This window comes from Erpetoichthys calabaricus, chromosome 14 (assembly GCF_900747795.2).
Source record: "Erpetoichthys calabaricus chromosome 14, fErpCal1.3, whole genome shotgun sequence".
Taxonomy (NCBI): domain Eukaryota; kingdom Metazoa; phylum Chordata; class Cladistia; order Polypteriformes; family Polypteridae; genus Erpetoichthys; species Erpetoichthys calabaricus.
This window is the reverse complement of record NC_041407.2, coordinates 107867800-107890842: the sequence shown is the minus strand read 5'-3', so window position 1 is coordinate 107890842 and position 23043 is coordinate 107867800. Positions and strand designations below refer to the sequence as shown.

The 23043-nt window shown below is 41.6% G+C and overlaps 2 protein-coding genes across 2 annotated transcripts in view; one reads left to right on the top strand and one right to left on the bottom strand.

Annotated features, from left to right (window-relative positions):
* LOC114664762 (sodium channel protein type 4 subunit alpha-like) overlaps positions 1 to 484 on the bottom strand; it is a 183074-nt gene extending 182590 nt beyond the window's left edge. The window contains exon 1 of the mRNA XM_051918900.1: positions 371 to 484. The gene's annotated coding sequence lies outside the window, so the exon portion shown is untranslated. The remainder of the gene's footprint in view (positions 1 to 370) is intronic.
* The window catches only part of myl4 (myosin, light chain 4, alkali; atrial, embryonic), a 301275-nt gene that overhangs the window by 246101 nt on the left and 32131 nt on the right, over positions 1 to 23043 (top strand). The window lies entirely within an intron of this gene.

The window sequence follows — 23043 nt, the reverse complement described above, 5'->3', positions numbered from 1 at the left end:
AGGAGCCTACGTGCAACATGGCTGGCTGAAGTGTCCTCAAAACAACATTAAAAAGTAGATCTTACCCACATTATACCTGCATCTATACATTCGAAAAGAGCGCTTGTACAGTATGTAAGCACATGCTGCTTAAGGACATATCAAAGGCAAAAACCCTTCAAAATAATAACAGGCGGTTGATATAATGGATTAATAAGAAGGCACGAATTGGAATGGAGTACACCACGAGGTTCCTCAAGGCTGACCAAATAACAGCAGCAGCAGGTACAATTCCCTTAAAGTAACTTGTTTAATTTGAACACGTAACGAGGAAGCCACGCCCCCAACCAAGAAAGAAAATACGAGAAGAAAAATCAAAGCTTGGCTTTACCTTTCACAAACAAACTCAAAATGTCCACAGAGCCAAGGCTTCGGCTGCGGGTTTCACTCTTCCTTCAAGGCTTTAACTAAGAAGAGTTCATTCGAGCCTCCGCCGCTCCAAGACAGCTGCTGCTGACGCAGAGATAGATGTCTTAGCTGAAATATGAGAGTTGCTTCAGGTAGGATCATCACTTCGGTCAAACTTTGTGTGACACTTCGCTAGATGGCTGTGACGAGGGCGCGGGGCACTTCGGAGAAGTTCGAGGAATTTGATGATTGATACGGTGGTTACGTGAGCGCTGGACTCGCCGCCGATTGATTTTAGAAGTGGTAAATCCTCAGCCTGTGGCCGTTAGGATGTGATCAGTTTATTAGGACTTTGTTTTTTTTTAACTAAGGAAAAGGTAATAAATAAATAAAATGAAAAGTCGCTTAAGGAAATTCTTCCAGATCGTTGAATCGAAGTGGCGAGTTTACACCCCTAATAATTAGTGCTATACTCTTGATTAGATGTGTGGCTTCTTACACACATTGGGATTGTTCACCTCATTTCTAACGTCTGCAAGTGACTTTTTGACGTTTCTGTCATGTGTACGTCATCGGCAACTGCTGAATCCAGAGAGCTTTCCAAGCACAGATCCCAAACGTCTATCTTCACATACACAAAAGGTGCAGTCTTACTGGTGAAGCCCGTCGGCCCACCAAGTCTGAAACAAAACTTAAAGTAACGGTGGGTGAAACCGCATTATTAGTGATTATTTGTACTTCCAATTTTGAAGAAAATTTTTTTTAAAAAGACACAGAGTGGTTGCCTTTCATTATACCAGGCTTAATCGTGTTTTTAAAATGTTGGTAATGCGTTCTTTAATATCCGAAATATTACATAATAATGATGACAGTTCAATCGATTGCCATAAATAAGCGCCCCACGTGCTCATTAAAAGGAGTTGCCCAAGAGCTGCCCCACGAATAGCGGCACCGAGGAGAGTCCTGGCAGCGCCACCCGCGTCATGTGTCACTCTTGGCTTCCAGTCGAAAAGAAACCTAAGCAGACAGCGCAGCCACCTAAAGACGATGGCCGCTCTCTCTTGTCTTAATTTGATACACAAATTTATATTAAAAGAAGTTCATACGCTTGTGATTTTCAGTTTTCGGCTATTCAGCACCCCCATGCTATTTATTACCGTCAAGTAAAACGGTTGATGTGTCCCTACATATTGGCACCGGTTGTAACCAAACAGTAAGATTGAAATTAGCCGAATCATCCCGGCCAGAACTGGTTCCTGCAGGATTAGCTTCACTATTGCTCAAGTGAAGGAAAAGTGTCACCAGATAATGAAGGGATTGTCGTGTTGTTTGGTCCCGAGAACTCGGTTAGTGGCGTCTGCGTTGCTGTTAATGTCATTTTATTTTTATTATTATTGCTTATTCTTTGGCTCGTGGTTCGTCGTGTGGTGAGTGCGGCAACGCACTGTATGAGCGCATGCGCCTAACCTCCTCCTCTTCCTCCTCCGTTATCCAAGGCAACTTACAACATTTGACACACACATGGTTATGTTTCTTTTGTTTTTCCAATTGGAGCCTAAACTCATAAAATAGTGGCACTTTATTGGGTCGTGTAGTTCCTCGACCCATTCGCCCAACCCATTCTAGGAAGGGTTCTTTGCATATGAAACTGGTTCTTTGGGCTGTGAAAAAGTTCTTCATATATATATATATATATATATATATATATTTAAGATACTCCTCTTAACCTATAAGGCACTAAATGGTCTAGCCCCTGCCTATTTGAGTGTCTTGCTCCATCGTCACAATCCCCCTCGTGTTCTTAGATCCGCAGATCAGCTGCTCCTAACCGTTCCCAAGGCACATTTTAAAGCTCGTGGTGAAAGGGCTTTTTCTGTCTGTGCACCCAAGCTCTGGAACTCCTTACCTTTAGTGGTTAGGCAAGCCACTTCAGTCACCACATTCAAATCACACCTAAAAACGCACTTCTTCACATTGGCTTTTAATTCTTAACCTGTCTTATTCCCACTTGCTTTTTGCTATTTCTCTGTTTTATTGGGTCCCCTGACCTGTTTTTTTTTTAGTGTCTCTGTTTTAATTCTCTCTTAATGTTTGTTTTTTTTAATATTTTGCTTTTAGTCTTGCTTGTTTTAACTGTACAGCGCTTCGGTCAGTTGTAATGCTGTGTTTTTAAGCGCTTAACAAATAAAAATGGTATGGTATGGTATATATGAACCAAACAGAAATGGTCAAAGTACAGTAGACGTGACACTAACAGATCAAATCGTATGCAGCACAAGCACTTTTACAGTCAGGAAGCCATTGGAATCTATAAATCTGCTATCATTTTCATGGTACTTTATCGATCCTGTTAAGGAGGTTTCTTTTGGGAATGATTTCCCCATGGCGTCATTGTGAAGAAGCACTCTGGCACCTTTATTTTTAAGTGAGTAGGCAGGTGAAGTGACTTTACTCAGGGTCACACCGTGTCAGGAGCAGGAACTGAACCCACAATCCCAGGGTTTGAAGGCCAGGGCCTTTATCACTAAACTTTGGTATTTTTTCCTGTTAGGAGTCAATGTCTGAAGACATACAGAAGAGACATGCTGAATATAATGAAACGTGATCAGGTTAAAACTCCATTTCATTTGCCCAAAGAAGATATTATTTTATTTTAAGACACACTAAAACCTGCCTCTCAAATTCATATATATGTGTGTGTGTGTATATATATACTGTATATATAATATGTGGCACGGTGGTGCAGTGGGTAGCACTGCTGCCTCGCATGTCCAGGTTCGCTTCCCAGGTCCTCCCTGTGTGGAGTTTGCATGTTCTCCCCATGTCTGCGTGGGTTTCCTCCGGGTACTCCGGTTTCCTCCCACAGTCCAAAGACTTGCAGGTTAGATGCATTGGCGATTCTAAATTGACCCTAGTGGGTGTGTGTGTGTGCCCTGCGGTGGCTGGCGCCCTGCTTGGGGTTTGTTTCTTGCGTTGAGCCCTGTGTTGGCTGGGATTGGGTCTAGCAGACCCCCATGATCCTGTAGTTACAATATAGTGGGTTGGAAAATGGATGGATAGATATATATACCAGCCATTATCCAACCCGCTATATCCTAATTACAGGGTCATGGGGATCTGCTGGAGCCAATCCCAGGCAACACAGGGCGCAAGGCAGGAAACAAACCCTGGGCAGGGTGTGCCAGCCCACCGCAGGGCATATATATATATAAATAATCGTATTATTTCACAAATGTCTTGCCTATTGCTGCTGGTAAAACTGTGCACACCTGTGCTTCCATTGTCTTGTGACAGCAGTTTCCTTACAGATTAAGTACACACATAGCTTACAATCAGATGTTAAGTACTGAACAGACCTTATAGGTGTACATTTAGTTTTAATCAGGTTAAAGTTTACTAACATTAGTGCAGACGGAGTGGTAACACAGGGCAATCAATCCTGCCTCACAGCGCCATTTTGCTCATCCTCCCTGTGCATTTGTGGACTAATTGGTATTACTCAGTGTGCTTAACTGTGGATGATGCTCTGGATATTCAGTAATACTTCACAATGAATAAAATAAAATAAAATCTGTTTAGTTCTTTGTGTGATGTGCAGTACAATACAATACAATTTATTTTTGTATAGCCCAAAATCACACAAGAAGTGCCGCAATGAGCTTTAACAGGCCCTGCCTCTTGACAGTCCCCCAGTCTTGACTCTCTAAGAAGAAGTAAATAACATCCAACTCTTTCTCAATCCCAAACCTGAGCCCCCCAATTATTTGAGGTATAAACATTGGCTGCTGCACCCCTAGATCACACAGTTTCAAAATATCATTAGTAAACAACTAGATTATAGGTTTCTGTTACTGGATTGCATGCAAAAGGCCAGTGCACCACGGTGGCTTCTTATACCTTACACCCAGGGCTGCTGTGGTAATCAATGGCTCCTTGTGAACCTAAACTGCACCCATTAAATGTACTCCACAGCACATATAGGGTTAAATGTAAACCTAGAACTTCTTGTCCTTTCTTGTCACTTGATTGCATGCTACAGTATGCACGTGTGTAACCTCTCCTTGACTCGCTGTCACTAGACAGCCGGAGCATGCGCATTCGTAATGTTATTACCGACTCCAGTAGGCAGTGTATTTGTAAAATAACGGGAGATGTTTGCCAAAAACTCTCATTCTCTCTTTAAACATATATTTATGTTTATGCAGATAACCCTACACACTATACAACCTCTTTAGTGTACAAACATGTATTTTAATAAACTCTTCATCGATGCCTCGTGTTTTAAGCTGAACAGCGCCATCCACGTTTAAGTTAATTGTAACGCATCACCGCTTTCTGGTGCCATAAGTAAGGAGTTTAATAACCTTACCTTCATTAAAATATTCACATAAGAGTTTGAATGTATTAGACATGGTAATGACCCTTCAAACCTACAGTTTTGCTCGACTGCAGATTAGTGTCCCCTCTGAGGAGAGTTCCTGCTGTGCTGCTTTTGCTTCCATGATAGATTAATAGATACGAACATTGAGGCATCAATAAGATAGATATATAGATAGATATGAAAGATGCTATATAATAGATACATTATTTGTGCAAATTAGTTTTTCTGGAAGCACAATATATAAATAAATATATTATGATAAACAATAAACCCCTCTCAAATACGCATCATTACATTTCAAGTATACGCATTATATACAACTATCGAGTTACAGTTAAATATTTAAACTGCCCCAAAGTCACAAATGCAAATAAACGTATCTGTATGACTATAGAAAATAAGAGTTTTGGATTACGAAAATAAAAAATGGTAAACAGTATTTGACTTGCGTTATTGTCGGCCGATTTCCTTAAAACAGGGCATCCATCCACGTTGAATTCCGTTTAATAAGGATCGTGGGATGCGGAGCCCATCGCGGCAGCATTAGATAAAGGCAGGCCTTAGCCCTCTGACGGGTGCCAGTTGGACATTTATCTAATTCAGTATTACATTTGTTGCTTTTGAATGAGAGGGAATGTACACCTAATCGAATACTTGCGTTATTTTTTGAAAGGTTTAAAAGAAACTTGTACTGACTAAATGCACATTTAACCCGTTTTATTCGTCAATTGAATGAAAAGTACTTACAGGTTCCACCCGAGAGATCCACTACACTCGAAAGCATAAAGGTGCCAGTTGAGACCAAAAGCATTTCCTCAGTGTGATGCCATGGGGGAAACATTTTGGCACCCTAAAGAACCATGAAAGTTCCAGAAAGAACTTACGTTTATTTCGATCCGCGCAGGTTCTGTAAATAACTATAAATAGATGATAACAGGGCAGCAAGGTGGCGCAGTGGTAGCGCTGCATGGCCTCGCAACAAGGAATCGGGATTTGTGTCCCGGGTTCTCCCAGCGTGCAGGTTGCGGGTAGGTTTCCTCAGACTGACTAAAGACGTGAAGGTGAGATTCCTAAATTGACCTTTCGTGTCTGAGTGTTCTGCCTGTCCAAGGAGCGTTCCTGCCTTGCGCCCGATGCTTACTGGAATGGGCTCAAGTGTGCCCGCGACCTTCGCAGGGTGAGCGGGTTTGGAAAGTGAACCGATAGATGGGATTTGTAAAATATCAATGGGTTCCTACTTCTTTAAAGGGCTCACACTGCATACAATCACACAGTCGTCTGTACTTTAAAGATTTCTGTTTAGCCCACATCTTAGAAAACTTTTGAAACGCACAGCAGTCACTTCGAATCCTCACAGAATGAAACGTTTCTTTGTCAAGCAACGGCTCTACTAGAAGGCACGCAACCCCGTAAAGAACGACTGCACCACTCTACATTCTGTATAGCCGGTATTGTTAAAATTATTCCAGTAAGCCTTCTAGTGGTTTGTTCGGCTCTGATAACAATTCGCACGCAAATTGTGTGTACAGATTTGAATATCTGTGGCTGTTACATAATAAATTCCCCAAAGGACTGACGCCACACGAAATCAAAGTGTAGCTTGTTTTGAACCACCGACCGCCGCAGAGCGCCTCCCTGCTACAATTTGTAGCCATTATTAATTTTCATCTTGTAGTTCATCATCAAGTGATATTCATTGTAAAAAGACGCTATATAAATGGATTGATTTTTAAAGACCTATACAGCAGAGAGGTATTTTTATATCTCTTAAAGGGCCGATGAGACATTTGAACCTTATGGAGTAAGATTTGGATATCCTCAGGTTTAACAAACTCCTTCGATTATATAGAACGGCAGAAAGGCGACTTTGGGTATTTAATGAAGTCGAGCTCTTCGTATGTGTGTGAAGTGCATAACGACTGACTTAATATTACAGTAACTGCAGGTGTGCAAAGCTATCACATTGACTGGTCTCACGCTCGGTGGTTCAAATATTAACTGTGAGGAGCTTTTACATCCTCCCTGTTTTTCCCGAGCACTCCAATTATCACACAGATCCTCAAGACACGCATATTTACTTTAAATGACGATTGCCCTCCGAAGTGCAGGCGCCCTCCTTGGCGTCGGATGCTGCCGGAATTGGCTCCTCTCCCCGGGACCTCTAATTGGATTGGGTGGCTTTGAGAATGTTCTGTTATGATTCTACATAAAACGTTAAAAAATGGAAATGGAAATGGAAAAACAGATAAAATGAGCGAAGGCACTACTGTATTTGATAGAAAGATTGAGTGAGTGAGTAAAAACACTATTTAATAGATGGATAAAACGAGGGAAAGGAAGGCTTTATATAATAGAACGAGTGAAATGTATTATATAATAGAGAGGAAGGCACTAAAAAATAGATATGGAGAATTTGTGAAAGGCATCATATAATAGATACATAGATCGAATGAGTGAAAGGCCTTTATAAAAGACAGATAAAATGAGTAGATGGTGTTATATAATACGTATTTAAATAGAATGAGTGAAAGGCACTATATAAAAATAGATAAAATGCTGTAGAAGGCACTATATAACATGTATTTAGATAGAATGAGTGAAAGATACCATATAATAGATATATAGATTGAATGAGTGAAAGGCACTATATAAAAGATAAAATGGGTAGAAGACACTATATAAAACGCATTTAGATAGAATGAGTGAAAGGCGCCATATAATATACATTTATGAAAGGCAGTATATGATTGATAGTGAAAGGCACTGTATAATAGATAATTAGAATGAGTCAAAAGCACTATGTAATCAATAGATGGAAGGCGCTATATGATAGAATGATAGAGAGAGTGAAAGGCACTATAAAGTAGACAGATTGATAGAGTGGAAGGCGTCATATAATAGATAGATGGAAGGTATTATATAATAAACAGAGAACACTTTATTTGTCCAAGGTGAAGCCATGAAGTTTTGCATTTTCCTTTTTCCTTTTTTGTGACCTATAGTAGGAACACCCAGTATTCTCCAGCTATATTTTGAAACTGTATTGTAAATTATATTTCATTAAATCATATAGGTGCATCTTCAGATACGCCAATCAGATACCTTTCAAGCTTCTTGCACTAAGTGTCCATGTCAGTTGTATTATAGCTTCTCATTTAATTGCAAAATTGCAAAAATTTTAATTTAGAAAATTTTACACTGATATGGTTGAATACTTCTTCTTCTTATTATTATTATTATTATCAATTGGTAAATCGATTTCTATACCTTCTGTAGGACATGACTCACACTCACCTACACTCGCATTATTATTATTATTATTATTTACAAGACCCTACAGGACACATGAGGACACTCACTCATTACATTTTCTTAAATGCCGTGAGCAGCTTCTCCATTTCGTTTGCGTTCCTGCTCCCTCCATAGCTCCCTCTGGTGGACATTAAGTCAGACGTCTATTTTTTAAGTCTTATCCTACTGCGCTCCCTGGTGGCCAAATCCTCTCAATTCGCGGTAAACTGCACACCAATTTAGCAAAGGAACGGCTGATGTGTCCAATCGTAAATAGATTTAAAATTCTTTGTGCTCAGAGAAATATGCAGCCCAACATGTCGTGTGTGCGACGCGGGGTACGATGGATTTATGACTTTTCCTTAACCAGAACATGACTTTCATTGCGTTTAAACGCCTCACTCCCGTTACTGTGCAGTTTACCGTCGGTGTTTTTTAGATACGTGTAGACGCCGATGAAAGGCAACAAAAGTGAGAAATTAAGCTTTATAATATTAATCAACACTGTCAGTCCTGTACAAACCTGCATGACCCCTAAAACTTCATTCCAAAACCCCTCAGTGCCTCCATTTAGGGTGTCTGTGTTTTGCCGTGTCGGCCCCTCAGCTCTGCCTCATCCCCCATTCTTCTGATGCTGTCTCCTTCTCTACTGGGGTGGCATTTCGCAGGTGACAAGTGGTGTTTGGTCCCCATCCAGACAGGACGTTAGTCTTGGTTACATCAAACCAGACATACTTGTTTCTCACAGTCTAAGAAGTCCTTCAGGTTCCTTTTTCCAATCTCCCAGTGGGCTTCATTGTGTCTTTTCCTGAAGAAAGGCTCCTGTCTGGCTGTTCTGTCATAAAGCTCAGATCAGTGGAGTGCTGCAGTGATGGTTGTCCTTCTGGAAGTTTCTCCCATCCACACACATGTTCCCTGGAGCTCGGCTAGTCTGACCATCGGATGGGTTCTTGTCACCTCTCTTGCCGAGGTCACTGTTCCCTGATTGCTCACTTTGGTGAGTAGCCATGTAGAAAGTGTCATGGTTGTTCCAAACTTATTCCATTTAAGAATTTTGGAGGACGCTGTTCCCTTGGGAATCTTCAGGGCTGCAGATATTGTGTTTGTGGTCTTCCCCAGATGTTTGCCTCAGCACAATCCTGCCCCTGAGCTCTACAGGCGATTCCTTGGTCTTCATGGCTTGGTTTTTGCTGACCTGCGGGTCCTTATATAGACAGACGTGTGCCAGGTGGACTCCAAACAAGGTGTAGAAACATCTCACTGGAGGTCAATTGTCATTTCTCAGCCTGGGTTCCTCCCCTGGCTGGGGTTCAAATTCTTATTTCATGCCTCTTGTGTTCATGTTTGGTCCCTTGAGTTATGATGTTGTGAACCACTGGGGGCACCAGAGAGCCCCAGACACACCTTCACAGACACAAGTCCCATTTCAAATAAAACTGATTTATTTCCAGTTTCCTTTCATAAAGCTTCCAAAGACACAATCAGCAGACTTCTCAGTTTCTCTCTCTTTTCTCCACCTCAACACCCCCAGACGAGCTTCATCTACTCCCACCCGACTCACCTGGATGAGGTCGAGTGGCTTCTTCTATCTTAGATCTGGAAGTATTTCCAATGCTAGGGCATAGTCCAATGGAAGCACTTCTGGGTCAATCGGCAGTCCCACAGTATAGGGGTCGTTAACCCCTTCAGCGCCCCCTGGCAGCCCCCACAGGGCAGCATCAAGGAATTACATGGCCTGCAGGAGTCCGTGTGGGACCTTCAAACCCGGGAGGTTGCCATCTAATGTCATGGAAGAAGAAACGTACCGGATCAATTATCGGGGCCTCCCAGCCGGGTATTGTTCCTGGATCCCGGATGTCAGTGTATTCATTCTGGCATCGGCATCCCCTGCCTGTCTTCTGGTCGAGATAGAATCTTCTCTGGCTGGCCTCCTTTCCAGTTCAGGAACCCACCCCTCCTTCCCAACCGGGATGCCTTCTTATGAGTATCGTCCATCACAATGTTTATGTGCACCATTCTTCATCTTTGGTCTCATCAAAGTATATAAGCTGTCTTTGTTATATTGCATGTGTTTTTTGTGGGGGGTCCCCCAAGAGGCGGGGCCACCTGCCATTCACCGCCAGGGTCTTCCATCCTACAAATCTGGAGGGTCCCTCATAGTTCTTGACAGTTCATTTTGTATGCGCTTGGGAGTGGGGAGTTTTTGTCTTTTGTTGTGCTTAGCGATTTTCTGGATTTTTTTTGTTTTTGACCTATTGCTTTTTAATTAGATGACTCTAACCCTAACCCTAGACTGCCCTCTGCATCATTTGGCCAAGCGGCATCTTTGGAGAAAGGTCTGTAAGGTCGTGTAATTCAGGGACGTGCGGTCAGGGGAGGCAGGTGAGGCTCGTCATGAAAAGTGAACAAACTAATAAAGATTACATTAAATAAATGTGTCCACTGGTCTGTGCTATAAATTTGTTTTCTGTATGATTCCAAAAACTTTAATCCTTTTTATAGTCAAAATCGCTGAATTGGCGCATTTCCTGTTCAAATACAAGACAGAAACGCGAGGGGCGCAGCGACGAGACTCACCTCACCTCGGACTGCCTCTCCTCACACACGGGGTGCAATTAGCGCGTGCCTGTCGCTGTCTCTCTGTGTGTCGCCAATATAAGGTGTGCAGACACGTTTATTATACACCCTGACCTTCCACAATCTGGCTAATATCTTAATGAATGTGTGTGACATATTTAGACTCACTGATCGGACAAAACTGCAGTGAAAAGGCCACAGTGAGGCAGACAGTACCGTGGCGCCCTGAAGGGGGCGCATGTGAGCCCAACTGCTGCTCGTGTCTCCTGTTCTTCAGCACACAGGCGCCGATAAGTTAGCGACATCAGAAAGTCACGTGCACTGCAGCAGGCCGTTTATTTTACTTTTTTTTTTTGGTCCTGACTGACTGCCAAAACTAAAGATTAAGACTTTTACAACTAAAGGAAAATAAGGAGGATTTTTAAAAGAAATTGACGGAGATTATCGTGGAGAATGACACGTGCATGGACTTCATTTACAAATAAAGGTAAGACCAGAAACGGTTTTCAATTTTATAAAAAAATGGGATCCGACTAAGAAAAAAAAAATCCAATATTTAAAAGCTAAATTATGACCTTAAATAAAATATTCTTTTGTTTTTCTTGTTATCCTTTTATTGAACAGTCTGCATTAAATTTTATTAAAATATCAGAATGAAAAGCTTATAAAAATAACTAAATATTTCAATTAAAGTGAAAATTGAAATCCGTTGTATTGAATGAGTGTGAATTGTGAAATTGCAACTTCAAATTTAGAACACGTGGAGGGTGAGGAGCAAATGCGCTCTCTCTCTCTCTCTCCCTCCGCTCTCAGTTCCCTCTCTCTCTCCGCTCTCTCTCTTCGCTCTCAGTTCTCTCCCTCTCCGCTCTCTCTCTCTCACTCTCTCTCTCCGCTGTCAGTTCTCACTCTCTCTCTCTCTCACTCTCTCTCTCTTCGCTGTCAGTTCTCACTCTCTCTCTCTCTGCTCTCTCTCTCTCTCGCCGTTCTTTCTCAGCCATATATGTGCCTAACTGTCTGTGTGTGTAAAGAATGCTGATGAGATATGAAACATAACCAGTAGTCAATGTGCAGGCTGCCAGTTGAATAGTGAATGATGCGACTGTTTTGGGTTCATCCATCCATCCATCCATTTTCCAACCTGCTGAATCCAAACACAGGGTCACGGGGGTATGCTGGAGCCAATCCCAGCCAACACAGGGCACAAGGCAGGAACCAATCCCGGGCAGGGCACCACCCCACCGCAGGACACGCACACACACACACCCACACACCAAGCACACACTAGGGCCAATTTAGAATCGCCAATGCACCTAACCTGCATGTCTTAGGACTGTGGGAGGAAACCGGAGTACCTGGAAGAAACCCACGCAGAAATAGAGAGAACATGCAAACTCCACGCAGGTCTCCTTACTGCGAGGCAGCAGCACTACCACTGTGCCACCGTGCCACTCCTTTTGGGTTCATATATTTGTAAATCTGTCTCTGAATGAGTCCGTGCCTCACCAGCCTTGAACCTCACCACACGTCACTGGTGTAATTTGTTTCTTGAGCCTCTGTTAGTCTTCATCAGTTTTGTGATGACAGGCTTGAAAGAATAGCATTCTGTTTCCTTTTGTTTCCCAGATTAAGACTGGACTTCGTGTCTCTTTGTAGAATTCTTGGGTCCCACAGGTTTGACTTTCTGCTGCTCATGGAGTCCCGAATGAGGCGCATGACCTGCACTGTGAGGGAGCGTCAGTTATGGCACTATGGCCATGTGGCGCGATTCCAGCTCACAGGACCCGAATGGCTGGACCAGGCCAAGGCCAAGGGGACGCCCACGTAACACCTGGCTGCGACACATAGATGGTCATTTCCGGGGGGTGGGACTGGATTGTGTGCCTGCCTGGGGGGTTGCCATCCAGGATCCCGAGTTGTGGGTGCTGTAACGTGCCGTACCAGTGCAAGCTCCCCAACCTCGCTAAATGATAATAATAATAATAATTCGGATGCAAGGGTGGAGAAAAATCAGAGGACTTGTGACTGTATAGTGTGGACTTATGGAATACAGTGGGAATGGCCAAGGACTGCAGTGGGCACTCTATTAGCAGGGGCAGAATACAATTTGGATTAATTTTTGAAATGGATGTGTTTCAAGGCAGATGGAAGAGCACATTATTGGAAGATTACGGAGGTGGGGGCGCGGACATTATGGTGTGGGTTTTAGCAGAATGGGGAATTGGGCACGTTGGCAGGGGATTGGGCAATTTAGAGACAGGTGTAGTATATCATTTGGGTGGCAGGTGCACCTCTTCCTTTCCACATCTATAGGGCAAGTTATGGGAAGAAAAAGGGGACTATGGGCTTCACGGACTGGGATTGAAGTATTGGAGCACAGTAGAAATGTGAAAGCTGGCATCAGATTGGGCAGCATGGTGGAAAGAGTATAATACATTTTATCCTGGATTTGTCCTAGGGGTCTGGTACTGGACAGGCCAAGATATGGACTGTCACTATGATGATGACAACGAGAGCAGGTGAAATGACCACATAGATAAATGTGAAAGACACTATGCGCTCCTTCATTTTGTCCAAATTTTGTTCACCAGCCGCCACTTGTCACGTCCAGAGCTGTTTCCCGTCTTGTGTCAAATGCCGGCCAGCATAAACTCCAGCGCCCCCCCACCCCAGCGACCTTTAATAGGTTGTTAAGTGCAGGTGTGCGGTGGAGAAGCGGCCGAGTCAGGTAAGGCGCCTGATGGTGAAGTTCACTCGCGGAGTTTAAAAGCGTTCTACATTATGGCCACTAGGGGGCCACACTTCCCCGCTGTATGCACGTGAGGCTCGCCTAAGCGCAGAGGTGCAACTCGAAAACAAACGCATTTTCTTCATCACGATAAGTGTTTGGGGTGGGTGGGTGTTGAGAAATACTTCATACTAATCTCAGTGACGACCTGCCCTTTACAGCAAAAAGAATTTAAAAAGACTGGGACGAACTCCAGAATTGGGCGAACACTTGGGACACGCAGTTCAATGTAGAAAAGTACAAAGTGCTACATGTGAGCAACAGGAACATCAACTATAAATAAAACATGGGAGACTGAGACCTCTGAGAAGGACCGTGGGCTTTATGTTGACAGGACATTTTCATTAAAGTAATTAAAATGTCAGGTTATATCGTAAAACGGTTAAATATAAATTGAGGGACCTTTATGCTCAAACTGTACAAAGCACGAGTGAGGCCACATCTGGAGTCTTCGGAGCACTTCAGGTCACCACACTACAAGAAAGACAGAGCGGCCCTTGAAGGTGGGCAGAGGAGAACAACCCAGTGCATCATGGGAATTAAGGACACGTCCTACTGTGACAGACTTGGAGACTTAAACCTGTTTAGTCTCAGGCAGTGAGGATCTCATCCAGGTCTTCAAAATCCTCAAAGGTGTCGATAAAGCAGATCCATCAGAACTAAACTGTGAATCACATCCCTGTACTTGAGGACGCCAGTGGAAATTAAGGAGATGAGCATCAAGGACTGAAGCCAGGAAGCACTTCTTTATGCAAGGAGGTGCAAGAAACTGTAGCAAACTACTAAGACATGGAGGTGAAGCAGGAGACTTGACAGCCTTTAAGAAGGACCTGGAGGAGGTAACAAAGGAGCTTGATGCACTGAATTGTCTCCTCCCGTTTGTCAAATTTCTTATGTTCTAAAAGCCCCCCAACCAGAGTTTGGCCTTGCCTTGCACTCACCGATACCCACAAATGACTCAACTGTGTGACGATGAAATGGACAGGGGGTTACAGTGAACTGGGTCCTTTGTTTTGTAACCTCTTTATGACGTTTTACTTTGTTTTCTACTCTGTCTTTTATTTCTGACCTCGCTTTGTCCTGCTTTTTTTCCAATGACACCTGCTCCGTAGTGATTATTTTCCCTTTTTCGAGTAATAATTTCCATTTGTTTGTGCTACTGCAATCTTTACTCTTTTATATTTTATAATTTTCCTACTTTCATAATCTCTAACCTGCTCTGCATGTGTATAGCGCCAACATTTTTGAACGTCTTTATGAAGTTCTACTTTGTCTTTTACTCTCTGTCTTTTAATTCTGAGCCCGATTGGATGTGCTATGTTTCAGTTCCACTTGTTCCGGGCTGATAATTACTTTCCTTATTTTCTGAATTTGCACCTAGATTATTCTTTTTCTTTTTTGCTCTTTTTTCTCTCCAACGCTTTTGAGTCTCTTTTCTCCGTGCTGCTTTTTTCTTGGCTTAGTTGTCGATGTTTCATTTATAACGTATTGTCCTTATACTCTTTATATGCGCTGAGACCCTGGATCTGCGTGTGCTCAAATCCTTTAGACGACTGAATGTTTTGCTGCCCATGGTCTTATTTGGTTGTAAGTAGTGCGTGTCTTGGTCCCTGCAAGACTCTCCGTGGCCATTCTCTTCCATGTCGCGGGTCTTTTAAATGTCTTCCGTGATCTTAACATGAAGATCACATCTCGTCTCCTGTCTTTCTCTCCCAGGATTTTTGTTTATAATAGAGAGATATGTGCATTGCATCCAGGGCCGGATTTTCCTATAGGCTAACTAGGCTTCAGCCTAGGGCCTCAAGATCAAGAGGGGCCTACATTCAAATTGTTAGCAAAATTTTATTATCTCTCATGTAATTTACAAACTTAAAAATGGAAGGTGAAAGGGCCTCATAAGTGGAATAGCCTAGGGCCTCTTTTCATATAAATCCGGCCCTGATTGCATCAGTAGTAATGTACAAAATTCCCTGCTTCATGCTTAAGCTGGGCAAGACACGCCCCACAAGACTAGACTGCGCATGCACGGCGTTTTGTTCCTGAATTGTAACGCGCTCACAGTCTCTGCCTGCTTGTTTGCGTTTTCCAAGTTATAGTTTGATGCTACCTTTTGTAAATGTGTGTTGTGCGTTACTGACAAAGTAAGTTGTTTTCTTTTTTGCAGTGCTCAATCTAACTTAATATCTTAGCTAATATTGCAACTTATATTCATGTTCAGCGCAAATATACAAAAGTGCTATTATGGTTGTGTTTGCTGTTTACGAATGAACATATTTTTACATTTATGCACTGTTGACCTTGCAGGAGAGATACGCTGTACTTTACTTTTCTCCAAGACGTTACAATGTGTTGATATTTTCAGTATTAAATGTTAAGTTTGTTTTGTTTTTTTTTTTTGTAAACGAATGCCGTCTTGGGCGTTACGCTGTACCTTTATTCTGGCTAATAGTGCCACCTATTGGCTTGATTAAACAATACGTAAACTTGAGGAATTGATGTTTAACATTGCTCTTCCTGAATACTATGTAACATTGTTCCCGTTTGACATTTAATTAGTTATGTTCATATATGTACAAGTATTCCATTTATAGTTGTGTACTTATTGTATTCATTTATTTCTGTTTAGATACCACACATACACTTACGTATACAGTACACATCTATTAAAGTACTTGAAGCAAGCTGGAAAAGGGTGTTATGTACTCTCTGGTGTCGCTGCAGTTCTTTCTAGCCGAAGAATTAGGCCAGCGAGTGTACAATCAGCACAGTAACCTACAATTGTCCCTCACAAATGCATTTTATTACTACACGCATTACAAAATACATTCAACTAGATAGTGTGCTGTAGAAGTTAAGGTTCAGGGATCAATGGTTAAGTTAGTTAAGATTTGGGGTGGGGGGGTTGTGTCGTTAAGTGTAGACATGCAGTGATGACACTTCTGGCGAGAAACTGCTGCTGTAGACCTGTGGTGCCAGAGGGTGCTGCTGCTTAGCAGTTCAATCCTTCTCCACCTAGAGACATGCTGTGCATCCATCCATCCATTATCCTTCCCGCTATATCCTATCTACAGGGTCACGGGGGTCTGCAGGAGCCAATCCCAGCCAACACAGGGCAGTGCGCCAGTCTACCACAGCATGTTGTGCATTGTATTTGTCATTCCAGCAAATGGCACATCACATTTTTAATAACAAACCGCTTTGCATCTGTCATTCCAACAGATGGCGCACCTCTAAGCTCAACACTGCTGATACAGATCCCATACCAAATGGCGTATAACCGAGACCAATGCATTGCATGGTGCACTGAAAACATTAACATTAGATGGGAAGCACAGCTAGCATAATTATAATTTCAGCTTATTAAAACAATACTTGGTTTTGTTTATAATGGTATAATTATTATTACTGTACATATTCGAGTTGCTCTCTTATCAAATCATTTTATGTACAACTATCTTGAATAATCTTTTCTTTCATGTCGGGTGATCTCTCTTTATATATAGAATTAACATCAACTCTCTTGTATAAGAAGTAAATGATATTTTTCTTAAGTATGGTGGGCAACCAATTTATCAGCGCTAAGAAAGAAAGAAATACTATCCTAAATCAGCTTCCACAAACTCACAGCATTCGGGAAAAAAATGAATTTCCTAAAACTCTTGAACTTTCTATCTAACTATGTGAAGGAGTGGCGATCCAGTACTGAGAAAAGCGCTATATAAATGTAATGAATTATTTATTATTATCCCGTGAATCACAATACAACAAAAGGGGCGGATCCTTGTGCAAATACAGCAGCGTCACGCTCATCAGATTGGTTTATTTGACGTTAAAGCAACTTAATTCAACTGTGTAGTTAAACTAGGCATACAGTGGTTTGAGTATGGGCAGCACGGTGGCGCAGTGGGTAGCGCTGCTGCCTCGCAGTTAGGAGACTGCGCAGGTTTCCTCCCACAGTCCAATGACATGCAGGTTAGGTGCATTAGCGATTCTAAATTGTCCTTAGTGTGTGCTTGGTGTGTGGGTGTGCGCAAGGGGAAGCACCTGCACTACGGCTCTACTCACACTAATAATAATAATAATAATTATTGGCGGCACGGTGGCGCAGTTGTGGCGCTGCTGCCTCGCAGTTAGGAGACCCAGGTTCGCTTTCTAAATTGTCCCTATAGTTTGTGCTTGGTGTGTGTTAACTTATTTTAAAGTTTTAACTTTAAATAACTGAGTAAAGACAGCAGTCCTTGAGACTGCATGCTTCTGTTAAATGAAAATAATGTAATAGTTTTAACATGATTTAATTTGTGTTAATGTGACATCTAAGAGAATTATGTCAACGTAAGTAGAAAAAAGTACGTAATATCAACAGACCCGATTATTTTAAGTTATATTAGCTTAAATTAGTTAAATAAGTGAACTACATTTTTTTGTATGCATTAAAGATTTCAGTTTTGTCCACATGTAACTTCATATACAAAGAAGCCTCCAGAGAATTAGTTGGCCTTTTGTCAAGCAATTGAGCTAGCCTACGAGAGACCACACAACCCAGTGAAGTGCCATTACAGAACCAGTATATGTTCAAGAGGGTGGCGTGGGACAAATTCTTGTCCTAGTGTGACTTTTAGTTCAGTTCCTAGGGGTAAGTCTGAGACGCGCTGGCACTGATCTTCATTCAAGTAGAATCTTTAGATAAAGGCGATGTAATGGGAAACGATGAGTATTTGACTCTGCAGGAAAATGGACACGTACGTCATTTCCGTTTGTGGAGAAAAGTAAGCGCACCCATTGCTGGTATTTTTAACGTTAATACAAATTTTAGCAGCATGTGGTAAATCTTGGATTTAAAACACGTTTTTATGGATATTAATTACGCAGCCAGATGCACTACGTGCCACCTTAAAGTTGATACACTTTTAAAACGCAAAATCGACAAAATGTTCAATAATTATGGGTAAAATGTGTTAAACGCTTGTAGAATCATATTTTGCTATGACAAGTAAACATTCCCATGTTCATGTATGTGGCCAAATAAAAAAGTTGACCAGAATCGTATTTAACGGGCACGCGGCACTATGAATGACGGGCGAGCTCACGTGTAATTAGCGCGGTTCACATATTGCGGTCCCTTCATGTTTGGAACGCGTAAGGAACCTCTCTGCACATTTGCAGACAGACACTTTAATCACATCCTAGTATAGACGATAGTTACGTGTCGCCAATAACTAATAACAATACAATAAGCTTATTTTTTATGTTGCGCTTTTACTGAGTGCGCAGGCGCAGAGCGCGATGAACAATAGTTAAAATGCAAGATACAGAACTGGTATAAATGCAGATTTGTAAAGAAAAAAAAATACATAGAACAAGGTAGAAATAATTAAACATGAATGGAAACCAATAATCTGTTCATTAATGAATCGATTAACTTTGTCCAGTTGAATAGGGTAGAGATTAAAATCGTACAAGAGAAAGTCAAAAACAAAATGACAGTCCTGGAAACCAACTGGCCACCTACCCATATGTTTTCTACGGCGGAGTCGTTGCTGGCCGTCCATATGTCAATGTCAATTTATTTATATAGCACATTTAAAACAAACATAGTAATGCTGTGGCCAAAGAATATAACGATGAAAACAAAAAGACCGAGGAAAACCCACGAAAGCACAGCGAGAGCACACAAAGTCCACACAGGCAGACCTCTGAAGCCGAAGGGCGGGGGCGTTCAATGCCGGCGGAGCGATTTTCGCGCACTCCTTTCGTTCTCGTGTTGGGCTCTTCGCTGTTATTTAGAGTTGTGATATTCAGTAAAATATACAAACGCATTAGCGATTAAATGCACAACACAACTGGGATGTAATGTCAGGCTTAAACTGTACGCAAAATCGAGCAAAGTCACCGACTTTTAGCATAATTATAAAGAAGTGACTCTACTCTGTTGGGCCCCTGAACAAGGAATGCCCTTAACCTGCCATTGTTCCATCCTGGCTATGACGTTAATCTGCATCCAGCCACACAAGCAGGTCCTCCAACATTCAGAGAAAAACTTGGGGGTTGGTGGTAGGATTGGCACTCCAGCCACCATAACTAACTTCACAGGACCCCAGTGTGGTGCCAAGGTGTCACCCGCTGCACTTGGGTCCCAATCCAGGTGGTTCGCCGTGTGGTGGGTGCAGCAATGTGCTATCAGCGCATGCTCACAACCTACGATGAATAACTGAGGAAAATAAGCTAATATGAAACATGCTGCACATTATGCAGCAAAGAAATTATATACGGTTTATTATACCGCTCTGAACATTCGCTTCCCTTGAATTGTTCTTGTTTTTTACATTTTATCTTTGCATTTCTCAAAGTAGAACGTCATAAAGAATCAAAAACGCTGGCGTGATACACATGATAGTAAAGATCGCATTGGCACAAACAAACGGAAATTATTATTCGGTGAAATAATGGAATAGTGAAAAGAGATCAAATATATATTGTTCAAATTTAAACTTTAAGTCGGAGACTTGTAGATCATCTAATTCGTGTTGCCATCAGGGAATAGTAGTGTTTCTTCCCAATGAAGAGGCGTATCCGCGAGAATTAAAAGATTTGTTGTTTGGTGAAAGTGAAATCCACAAACGCAGAGACGGGAACGAAGCTAGCAGGGTGCAAAGCCGCCTAGTAATTTATATATAAATATATATAGACCGGTTCCTAATACTTTGCCGTTCGTTAATCGGTGATTACCTGTCGGTTTCACTCTTAAAATGAAGGTGCCAGAGTGGCTCCTATCAGAGCGATACCACAGCAGAACTATTTTTGTTCCCCAAAAAACGAGAAAGGTTCCAGAAAGAATCTTTATTTATTTAGATCTGTAACAGGCTTCTTAGATAACCATGAACAGATGATAACGGATTTGTGAAATGCCGGTGGCTTTGTGGTTTTAAAAGGACTACTCGCGGCACTCTGTAACACGGCCTAACCTCAGGTGTTCTGCTTGTTCTGATCTGTTAGTTAGGTCGCCTTCGCCTCCTTTCATCCATTTTCTTTACCCGCTTCATCACATTAAAGATTTCTGTTTTGTCCACATATTAGGAACCTTTTGAAAGCCCAAAGTCCCAACTTCATGTGCAAAGACCCCTTCTCAGATTTTTTTTAATCAACTAACGGAGCTTCGTGGAACCACACAGTCCAGTAAATGGCGATTAAAGAAGCGGGATCGTTAGGAGTGTAACTTGACATTTGAGAATTTCTTCATCTCCTTCATCCCCTTTTTCACTTTGGAAATCAATACACAATAATATCGTGACAATAACACATTAGGGCGGCGCAGTGGTAGCGCTGCTGCATCGCAGTTAGAAGACCTGGGTTCGCTTCCCGGGTCCTCCATGCGTGGAGTTTGCATGTTCTCCCCGTGTCTGCGTGGGTTTCCTCCCACAGTCCAAAGGCATGCAGGTTAGGAGCATCCTAAATTGTCCCGAGTGTGTGCTTGGTGTGTGTCCTGCGGTGGGTTGGCGCCCTGCCCGGGATTGGTTCCTGCCTTGCGCCCTGTGTTGTCTGGGATTGGCTCCAGGAGACCCCTGTGTTCAGATTCAGCGGGACGGAAAATGGATGAATAACATATTAACAACAGTTATTTGTTTATGTTTTCTTTTACAAAAAAGTTAAAATCCGCTCTTCTTGATGATTTTTTGTTGTTTTGTTCAAAGTACTGCAGGACAGGAAACTTGCTGAAAATCTAACGGAGTCAAGCCAGTACAAGTGTAATGCTGTTGTAAAGTTACTTTTAACTTTTCCTATATAAATAAAGACATTGAAAGATTTGGGTTAGATTAGTAAATATATTTTTGTAACGATCATGGGTCTTCGATTAACTCACTAACAAAATGGTGCTATTGTAATGTTAGCTGTGAGGTAATGTAAAGCTTAGATTTCAGTTTAAGAACAGGCGCGGTTTAAAGGTGCAGGTGCCACGCTCCCACTGTACTGAGTTATTTCAAAATATTCAGTAAAGACCTTTTTTTCTCAAAAGTATATTTTCTTGTTTTGACCACAGCTAATGTAAATATGTTGATAATAGATCAACGAATGTGATAATTAAAATCCATCTCACTTATGCAATTTTTGCTTGCACGTCGGCAAACCGATTAATATTCTTACTACATGAATTTCACGTTCAGCTCGATAGAGGTCGCTGTAACTTGTAGATTTTTGGATTCCGTATTCTCCTCTGTTACACGTCACATAGCCCCGCCCATTGGCAAACCGGGTAAATGTGAAAACGGCTTGCCATACAGATGCAGACCTCCGCGATTCAGTAGCTCCTCTGGACAGCCAATTGGATGGCAGGATTTTCATGCATATTTTACGTCACGTGCGTCTGATGACCAATCCCTTGATTAGAAAACTTTGTGTGTGTATAAAAAGTGCGATGAGGCTTATAGGTAAACCAAACTGCTGTCCGCTTGAAGGCTGTCATCACCGGAACTGTCAAGTCAGACGATGTTTTTCAAGAGTGTGTGCAGATAAATATTACAATATATGTATTTATTTAAAGGGAGTCTGTAAACAGCTAAATCTCCCCCTGGGGACAAATAGTATCTATCTATCTATCTATCTATCTATCTATCTATCTATCTATCTATCTATCTATCTATTTTATAGTGCCTTTTACATATCTATCTATCTATCATATAGTGCCTTTCACATCTATCTATCTATCTATCTATCTATCTATCTATCTATCTATCTATCTATCATATAGTGCCTTTCACATCTATCTATCTATCTATCTATCTATCTATCTATCTATCTATCTATCTATCTATCTATCTATCTATCTATCTATATATTTTATAGTGCCTTTTACATATCTATCTATCTATCATATAGTGCCTTTCACATCTATCTATCTATCTATCTATCTATCTATCTATCTATCTATCTATCTATCTATCTATTTTATAGTGCCTTTTACATATCTATCTATCTATCATATAGTGCCTTTCACATCTATCTATCTATCTATCTATCTATCTATCTATCTATCTATATATTTTATAGTGCCTTTTACATATCTATCTATCTATCATATAGTGCCTTTCACATCTATCTATCTATCTATCTATCTATCTATCTATCTATCTATCTATCTATCTATCTATCTATCTATCTATCTATCTAAGATTATTTTAGAGTACCTCCTAGCAGAATCTCATCTTTTAACATCCATCTCTTTGAAATGAAGGTGCCAGAGTGGATCTTCAGGGCTATGCCATAGGTAGCCATTTTGTTTTTTTCAAGTGAAGTATCCACAAGAAGGTTCCAGAAAGAACATTTATTTACTTAGATCTGTGACAGGCAGGCTCCATAAATAGATAAAATTTATGAAATCCCAATGGCTTTCCTATTTTTAAAAGGCCTCACACAGGCTGTTCAGGTTCTCTTCACCTGTTGTATTCCCCCGTCGCCTGCTGGACTTTAAAGGTTTCTGTTTTTAAAGCCCAAGATCTGTAGTAATGGGGTGTTGCACCATGTTAGCCATTATGGATGCTATGAGAAGTCAAGCAAAATTACCCTTTTTTGGGCTAACTGAGCAGATTACATCATGCGAGCTTTTCGGGCAGCTCGGACCCCTTCATCT